We start from the raw sequence: 9497 nt of genomic DNA, 5'->3' as shown, positions 1-9497 counted from the left end.
CAGTAGAGCTCGATAAAGAACTTCCGTTGTAGAGGTTGTTAGGGTTACAAACGATAAAGATTAAATCTTTCAGAGTAATTGACTTTTAAAAAAATGCTTCGTACTAGGATGCATGCAAGCACCTATAAATACAAAATCCTAGTTATAACTCACGGATGGACTGGCCCAATCCGGAGACTAAATGCACTAAATAGCGAGCCCAAGACGCAACACCTTTTAGACCCTACAATCTCCCCCTTTGCGTCAATTGGAGCGAGACTATCACTTCGGCTTGCTGGGTCCAGCTGCAGGAACTTTCTTAGTGGTTTCAAACATACGTGGGATGAGAGCAAGGATGGTCTGTCTGAAGCGAATGTACCACTGAATCATGTCATCAAAATACTTCTTGTCATCTGCTGAATTCTGCTTGCATCAATGAATGATTCCCAGAACATGTTCCAAGCATGCAGTGGTGTAAAGGTGCTTATCTGCCAAGGCGAATAGGCATTTTTGGCCTTCGTTCCTTGTAAACATGACATAATTCTGCTTCGGGTCAATTCTTCCCATCTACATCATGTTCAAATCACTAGCAGAGCCCACATGAGAGATAGTAGGCTTTTTCTTGAAGATGCTAGCGATCTCCTGATCCATCTTGGCAACCTCCATAATGTAGCATACGAGCATCCTTTTGAAATGATCAATAATTAGACCATACTTAGCTTCGTTGGTGAGGAGGATCTTATGCAAAATAATCTAATCATGTGGATTCACGTTGGGAAGATCAGCAAGTGATATCGCATGTTCGGTTTTAGCAAAGCCCCTCAACACTTTGAACCGAACATTCGTGAAGTTCCCCTCACGAAACGGCTTGAGGACCCGAACGTTGATGATTTTCTGAGCGCTCCAAGTCTGATACTATGGTTGAGCAGACTTCAAATAGAATTCGACAAGTGCCCTATCAACCTTTGGATGAGGATGAGGGACATCAGCAACGTTATCAAAAGCATGGAAGATGAAGGCTTTTCGGGTCAGTGGCATGTCGAACTGAGAATCGACAGAATTGATTCGATCCAATGAAATCACCGGTTCGAGCCACAGGATGCTGGGAGTTTCAATTGCCTCTTTTAAAAGCTTCTCAAGAGTCCACAGAGGTAAAAGAGTTTTCCTACTCTCAAGAAGGTCATGAGCCTCCTTCATTTTTCGTTCGTTCGCCTCAAACTCTCTGGCAACGCGAGCGCTCATGTCAGCATCTTTATCCCAGCCTTGTTTCTTTAAGAGATCAGTGATGGTCTCTTTATCATCATCATCACTGTCTTCAGATCTAAACGATCAAAGAGTTTCTTAACTCATCAACATCATATAACCATATTAAGCACTTTTTCCATTAAGTGCTTAATGCTCGAATCCCTCACGACCAAAATCTAGATCTAACTCAGAAAAGATGTCCTAAGGCATAAATTTGGCAACTTTATGCCCTTGCATGTCTCATACTCACCCAACCACTCCATTAAGACCTTTCCAAGGTCTTTTACCCATGCATGAGGTCAAATCTTTCATCAAGCTTCCATTTTTATACTTCTAAATGACTAGGGGACCTCAGATCTGACTTTGATATCAAAAGAGAAGACTTATCTCAACAAAAGAGGTCCAAAGTTCATAAAAGGGACAAACCACCAAAACCCTAGCTAGATCTAAAGATTAGAAAGGAAAGATACAAGCTTTTTACCTCCAGAAGCTTTGCAAGATGCTTTTGGTGCATGATCTTGAAGCACCCATTGATCCAAGCTTGCTTGACCACCCTTCTTCTTGCAATACACACAAAAAAGCCACAAATGCACTCTTTAAGGCTTAAGAATTATCTCACAAGGTTTCCAGGAGTATATGGACGTTCTAAGGCTGTGGAGGCTCTCTAGGGTTTAGTCCAAGGAACTTAAGGTTGTTTAAATAGGCCTCAAGTCAGGATATTTAGGGTTTTGCGACCTTAGTGCGTACGCCCCGCGTAACTCAAGGTATGCCCAGCGTACCCTAATTCCTCTGCGACCACAGCCATGCAGTATGCTAAGCATACACTTAAGTACGCCCAACGTACTTAAGGGACCAATTATGCAAAAATTATCATTCCTCAGGGTTTCAAGACATAGCGGAATTTTTGGATGTTACAATGGGAATGAGAGGTGAGACAAGCTAAACTTCCCTCAAACCATCATCGTCACTGTCAAACTCCAACTTTATGGAAATCGATATAACCTTCATTCTCATTGTCGAGTATGCATTCAACCCAAGCTCTAGGTTCTGATTTTGGGGAAATCGATCTAACATTCATTACTAGTTGCATTTGTATCTGATGACGATTAATCGATGATGATGCAGCATAAAGATGATAAGCAACCTCATTGGTGTGGATCTCGACTGTTGAGATGGTGCAACAAGGTTGATGACGGTGGGTTTTAGGGTAAGGTTGAGGTGGAAAAGACATTGACTCTAGAATCGAGTGAAATTGGATTTCTTTTTGGTATTTTAATTAAAAAAAATATGAAAATAAATAAAATTAAATTAAAAAAAAAAAAAAAAAAAAAAAAAACTATTTTAGGGGGCATATTGGTTATTTTAGGTTGAGTATGGACAAAAATCACACAAAAATATGAACCATGGGGATTCAAACCATACAAGATATATAAAATTGGTTCACCAATACACAGTGTTCTAAAAGGCGCGCCATGGCATGAGGCGTGGTTTCGCCGTTACGAAAAGCTTCATAACGTTGCTGTTAGGCGTAACGCGTGGCAAGGCGTGATATGGCGCGCCATGGCGCGTTATGGCGTGTTATGGCGCGTGTTTTTTCGTTTGAGACACAGTTTTTTTTTCTCTTCGTTATGTCTTTTCAAATCGGAGATACAAGTATTGTGGTTTTTGTTAACTTTTTATTATTAGTTATTGATCTAACACTTCTAATAAGTAGTTATATTTAATATAAATTTATATTTATGTGGTAATATAATTTTAAATTAATACAAAATCGCCGCCTTACATCACGCTTTGAAAAACGCCGTGGCTCGCCATGGCTCGTTAAGCTTGAGGCTTGGCCTTGCCGCCACGCCACGCCTCACGCCATTTAGAACCTTGCCAATACATCACCAAACTTATTTGGACCAAAACCAAAAAAAATTACCGGCAATATAGGCGGTTTTTGCAATCTTGTCGTATGAATGAATAATATAAACACCCATAATAAAATGAAAGAAACCAAACAATAATTCACGTAGGGGCCACTTAAGCACCACATTATGCTAAAGTGTATCTAATATTCCATGTAAAGGCAAATCAGTTTGACAACCTACAAACCAGTTAAAATGATACAACTAACTATTTAAAACAATTTAATGGTCTAGAATACAAAAGAAAATTTTACTACTAACCAAATGAGTAAACAAATAATAGTTCGTTGGGTAAGATATATTATATTTTTTAATTCAATCACTTCAAACATTTTTAACATATATAATCATTTCTACTTTTTTTTTAATTCTCCCACGAAAATCATTTCAATATGTTTTATTATGACAGCCGGTGAGCCCAGAAAACATATAGTAGTATATTAATTGAAGTATGGGCTTTTTAAAAATATATTTGATTTAAATTATCAAACTAGTCTTGAAAACCTTGATATATTGTTGTTATTTTTGTAGCTTAGTTGTGGATTAAGGCCAACATTTAAGTCAGAACTGAGACGCAAGCAAAGCAGGCAGACTCTTTCTTGGGTTAGGTTTGACCCATATTTTGTGAAAGACTATATAAACAAAAATGTTAAAGTTTCAATTCATTTTAACACACGATCTCTCAAATACCCACAAACCCTAAATCTTTTACAAAAACCTAGCCGCCACCTAATGACCTGCTATCTCCGGCCGTCCGCCTATGTCCGCCGGAGTTTCTGTTAGGTTGGTTCTAATCTTTTCTTCTTTTAGCTAATTAGCTTCGTCCTAATCTTTTCTTCGTTCCATGGAGTAAGATGCTTATTTTTATGATAAAAGGTCTTAGTAATACTACTTTTATATAATAGAGGGTGACGTTGAGATATTCTGGAAAAAACATTTTTCTTTCATAAACTTTTGTCGTTTCTATAAATACGGCGTCCGCGAACTCGCCACGCTCCACAATATGTCTCCAGTTAATAAAGATTCACGGCAGCCACTTGCGGATGGATCGACCGCCACCAGAATCTATAAAACCACCCGATTAATCGAACGGACACCGAAACATAACATTGCATGGCTAATCGTCGACCTCCCAACTCCTCCGGTTTCCAGCAGCCCCGAAATGATACCTCCGGTCGCCACCCTGTTTACCGTGGTATCCGTTTGCGAGCTGGAAAATGGGTTTCTGAAATTCGTGAACCGAACCAGACCAAGCGCATATGGCTTGGCACATATGCCACACCGGAAATGGCAGCCGCTGCTTATGACGTGGCTGCATTGGCACTCAAAGGTAGGAATGTACTTCTAAACTTTCCAGACTCTGTTATTTCAAGTACACTTCCGGAGCGTCCAACTGCTGATGACATCCGTGCAGCAGCTGCCAGAGCAGCTGCCGCTCGAGCACCGGGGTATGGTTATGAAACTGGTGGTGGAAGCGTTACAAATACAGTCCCTCCTGGTGCATATATGGACGATGAACATGAACCCAATCTGTGGTCTGACATGGCAGAGGGTATGCTGCTAAGTCCACCCAGGATGGATTCCAGTCCACCGGATGATGGAACAGATCATTCCGGTGGAAGCAATCTATGGAATTACTAAAACCAAGCTTGCTAACAACCGGTATATACATGAAATATGAATCGCTAAATGTTTCTCAGACTTTATTTTATGTTGTTTAATTTTCGTGTGTTTTTTTTTTCTTAATTCCAAAAGCTTCGGTTGGCAAAAAAAAGGCCACGAAGGCGTCGGAGTATTCTGGGTTAGTGTAACGCACCAGTGATATGTAAGCGTTGTTTTTAACTTGTAAACAAATAACCTATACGGCCTGCCTACAGGTTGTGACTTTTATATTATAATAAAAATAAATACCGGTTGATTTGAAGTTATTTTTTTCTTTTTTAAACGACCATTTAATATAGTCATAACTACCACCTATGTTTCAAGTAAGACTTGAATCTATGATCTCTTGAGAAATAACAATGAAGAATGAACCTGTGGTTTGTGTGTATGATTGATAAGGAAGATACGGATGAGGCAGAGTTAAGCAAAGGTGAGGTGGTGAATGGTGATTATATTTATATCGGTGTTGAGATGGATGAGTATAAAGATATTCTCACAAGAATGGCTCGGGATACTTTAAAAGGGAAATTTAATGTGATTTTACGGAGAGAAGATGTAATAATTGCAGGACAATGAGTTTTATTGTTCTCAAAAGTCAAACTACTCATTTTCATTCACATATGGGTATTCTTTTTTATTTTTGACGTTGAATGTTTTATGAGTCCGACTGTCCGAGTATTTTATTTGCTAAAATGTAAAAAGAAGGCATTAGGCAGGTGAGACAAGCAATTGTGACTTTTTTTATTGTTACCTTTGTATTTTATATTTATCATGACAAGTTTTAGCATGACGGTTCATTTTGTTGACATGATTATCAGTCACTCACTTAGTGTCAAACATAGTTCTAATCACTATAATTAAAGTTGATAATATAGTCTAATGTTTGTTAAAGAAATTATGTTTATGTGGAGTGTTATTTGGATAGTTAAAAAGTTTCATCTCTTGATCCTTTCATGTTTCCAGTTCTTATTCCGAACTCTCTCTGCTTGTGCCTTTCTGATCAAACCCAAAAGTGGAGACCTCTCCGACTAAAGATCCAGTCGACTTGCGGTTTAAAGCATCCGCTACCACATTCGCTTTACCTGGATGCCAAACGATTGCGCAGTCATAATCATTGACAATGTTCAGCCACCTACGTTGTGTCATGTTCAAGTTTGGCTGGCCCATAAGATATCTCAAACTATTGTGATATGTGTAGACAATACAACATACCTCATAAAGATAATGTCTCCACATCTTGAGAGCAAACACCCCTGCCCCCAACTCTAGGTAATGTTCAGGTTCGGCTAATCCATAATATGCCTGAGACTCTTGTGATCTGTGTAGATAGTATAAAGGACCCCATAAAGATAGTGCCTCCAAATCATGAAGGCAAAGACCACTGCCTCCAACTCCAGATCGTGTGTGAGATATTGCGTCTCGTGCGACTTCAGCTGCCGTGAAGAATAAGCTATCACCCGTCCTCTCTGCATGAGAAACGCCCCCAAACTAGTGATGATGCATCACAGAATACCAAAAGTCCTCAACTCCTTCCGGGAGGGTCAAAATTGGGGCCTCACAAAGTCTCTGCCAAAGGGTCTCAAATGCAAACTGCTGCTCAAGACCCCACCAGAAATCCACCGCCTTCCTCGGCAGATGAGTGAGAGGTACTGCAATCTTGGAGAAATCCTTAATGAATCTCCAATAGTACCCTGCTAGACCCAAAAAGCTCTTGATATTTGAGGGAGATTTCAGAACCTCCCAGTGTATCACCGCCACAATTTTGGTCGGGTCAACCAAAATCCCATCCTGGTTCACGAGGTATCCAAGGAACTAAATCTCTCGTAACCAAGAATCGCACTTCGAGAACTTGGCATATAGCCGCTCTCGCCTTAAAACTCCCAGAAGCTTGCGAAGATGCTCTTCATGCTGCTTCCTGGCCTTGGAATACACCCATATATCATCAATAAACACTTTAACAGAGCGATCGATTGCAAACCCGATTCATCAAGTCCATAAACATCGCAGGCGCATTGGTGAGCCCCAAATGGCATCACCACGAACTCGTAATGCCCATAATGAGTCCGGAACGCAGTATTCTCCACGTCCTCCTCTCTCACCCTGACCTGATGATACCCATACCACATATATATCTTGGAAAACCAAGATGCGCCATGAAATTAATCAAAGAGGTCTTCCATCTGTGGGAAGGGATAACGGTTCTTCACCGTCAACTTGTGTAACTCCGGTAATAAATGCACATCCGATGTGAACCGTCCTTCTTCTTGACGAACAAAATCAGTGCTCCCCACGGAGAACTGCTCGTCCGAATGAACTGCTTGCCTAGTAGTTCCTGCAGCTGAGATGACAACTCATGCATCTTAGGTGGTGCCAAGCGATACGATGCCTTGGAAATAGGGGTCACACCTGGCACAAGGTCAATCCTGAACTTGACTTGCCTCTCGGGAGGCACTCCGGGTAACTCCTCCGGAAACACGTCTGCAAATTCCCTTACAACCGGGACCTGTAAAAAGAAATCTGATCCCAAACACGCGTGTCCGCAACATAAGCCAAGTAGCCCGCACCCATGTTGAATATACTGACGAGCCCTGGCTGCTGAATAAAACCCTGAACCCACCCTGGTGCCCTCTCCATAGACAACCAGTTCTCCATCACCTGGGGTTTGAACTACTACATGCCGGCCCTCACAATCAATCAATGCACCAAACCAGATCAACCAATCCATCCCCACAAATCACACAAACATTCCCCACATGAGTAAGGATCAAATCGATCGGATAAGGCACCCAAAGATCTCCATAATACAACCCTGATACACTAATGACACAGAAACCTTATGTTCGTTGGCGATAGAAACCCGCAACAGAAACTCCAAATCCCCAATGGGCATATCAAAACCCCTACTGAAAGATTGCGACACAAAGAACCAACTCACACCCGAGTCAAACAACACTATAGCAGGAAAAGAGTTCACTAGGAACGTACCTATCAAAGGTACATAAATAAGCAGAGCATAACACATAAATATCAGGATAATGAATAGAAACATACCAGTCACAACATCTAGAGCTGCTCTGGCCTCCTCGGCAGTGAGCTGGAAAGCGCGAACTCGAGCCCTCGGGGGCTCCACTCTGCCCTGACTCCCATCAGTGATCCTCAAAGTAGTCGGCGCTGGAGCTTGCGCCGGCCTCGTGGCAAGCAAGGGACACTGGGCCTTCATGTGGTTCACCAGATCACAATGGTAACAAATCCTGATATCGAAAGCCAAAGCCTGCTGCCGACAGTCCCTCGCAATGTGACCTTGTCTGCCACATTTTTGGCATCCCGAAGAAGATCAACAAGCTCCAGCATGCACCTTACCTCACTTCCCACAAGTGTGGCCTCTCTGACTCCCCGACCAAGAATCAACGGCCCTAAACCGTTTCGACGCAGGCTGCGACTGTGCGGGGGTCGGTCTTTGCTCCCTCGTCTGTAGCTCAATCTCAATCTCACGCCGCCTAGCGGACTCCTGTATATCTAAAAGGAACCATAACGTTGGGTGGAAACAAACTATATGATCTCCATATTGATCATGCTCAAGTAAGGGGTCATCTGAGCCTGCTTAGAAATGGCAAACTCAGGACAAAACATAGCCATCTCTGTGAACATCTTGGTGATCTTCGTCACCGTCTCAGTCCCCTACCTCAAATCCAGGTACTCCTGGGCCAACCTCTCACGCTCCACCAACATCACATATCGTGAGCGGAACATCTCCGAGAACTGCTCCCAAGACACACCAACTCTATACTCATCAGAATATGAACTAGTAGCAAGCCTCCACCAATCCTTCACTCCGATCCTCAGAAGGTTCAAAGTGCACCTGACCTTCTGGTCAGCTGGACAAGAGTAGGTGAAGAAGCATACCTCGAAATAGGATAGCCACCTCATGGCTATGATCGAGTCATGAATCCCATCGAAAGTAGTGGGATTTGTATTGTCTAAGTCCCGATAGTGGAATGCCCGCCCAGTACCAACCCCTACAGTCGCAACGGCTGTGGTGGCTGCAGCAACAGTGGTCTCAGACAAGGAAACATAACGCTCATCAAAGTACTCCATCATGACGGTCTTAATAGACCCAAACATCTCTAGAAACTGAGCTCTGAAGTAAGAAACAACCTCCTCTTGTAGGATCTCTCTAAACCTTTCAACCAACGCAACCGACCCGCCCTGATTTCCAGCTCCTGATCCTGATCCGGACCCAACCTCAAATAGATGTGTAGTCACCATATTGAAAAATAAACCAGGATGATATCAGATAATACACATATCATGTCAGGGAACCAACTCCCAACATTGCCCTAGGGGTTGTGACTTCCTTGTTACGCATATAGGTCATGTGATTCCAGTAGTATGGGCCTATATTACCTTCCACACCTACCTATATTTTTCTCAGAGGATCATCACAACACCCTAACAATACACACTAGCATAATCATATACTCCATCCCCACTCCCTAGTGGAAAGGCTAAATATCTCGAAACTGGTCGGCTGACCCCACACAACTCATCAGTGAAACTTCCACCAACCCTGCAGCACTCGTGTATTCTAGTCATACATCACACTAGACCCTATAGACAGTAGAATATCTGATCATATCCTAAGCCCTTCATCAAACATGAACAGAAAATAAGGTCAAACCAAACATTCTCAGGATATAGAAT

The 9497-nt window shown here is 42.2% G+C and overlaps 1 pseudogene; it reads left to right on the top strand.

Moving 5' to 3' along the window:
• The first annotated feature begins 3826 nt into the window (after nt 1-3826).
• Nucleotides 3827-5058, top strand: LOC145088241 (ethylene-responsive transcription factor ERF025 pseudogene; annotated as a pseudogene).
• The last annotated feature ends 4439 nt before the right edge of the window (nt 5059-9497 follow it).

This window comes from Lactuca serriola, chromosome 2 (genome assembly GCF_051521515.1).
Source record: "Lactuca serriola cultivar US96UC23 chromosome 2, Lser_US96UC23_V15, whole genome shotgun sequence".
NCBI lineage: Eukaryota > Viridiplantae > Streptophyta > Magnoliopsida > Asterales > Asteraceae > Lactuca > Lactuca serriola.
The sequence above is the reverse complement of the archived record's forward strand: the minus strand, read 5'-3'. Positions and strand labels throughout refer to the sequence as shown.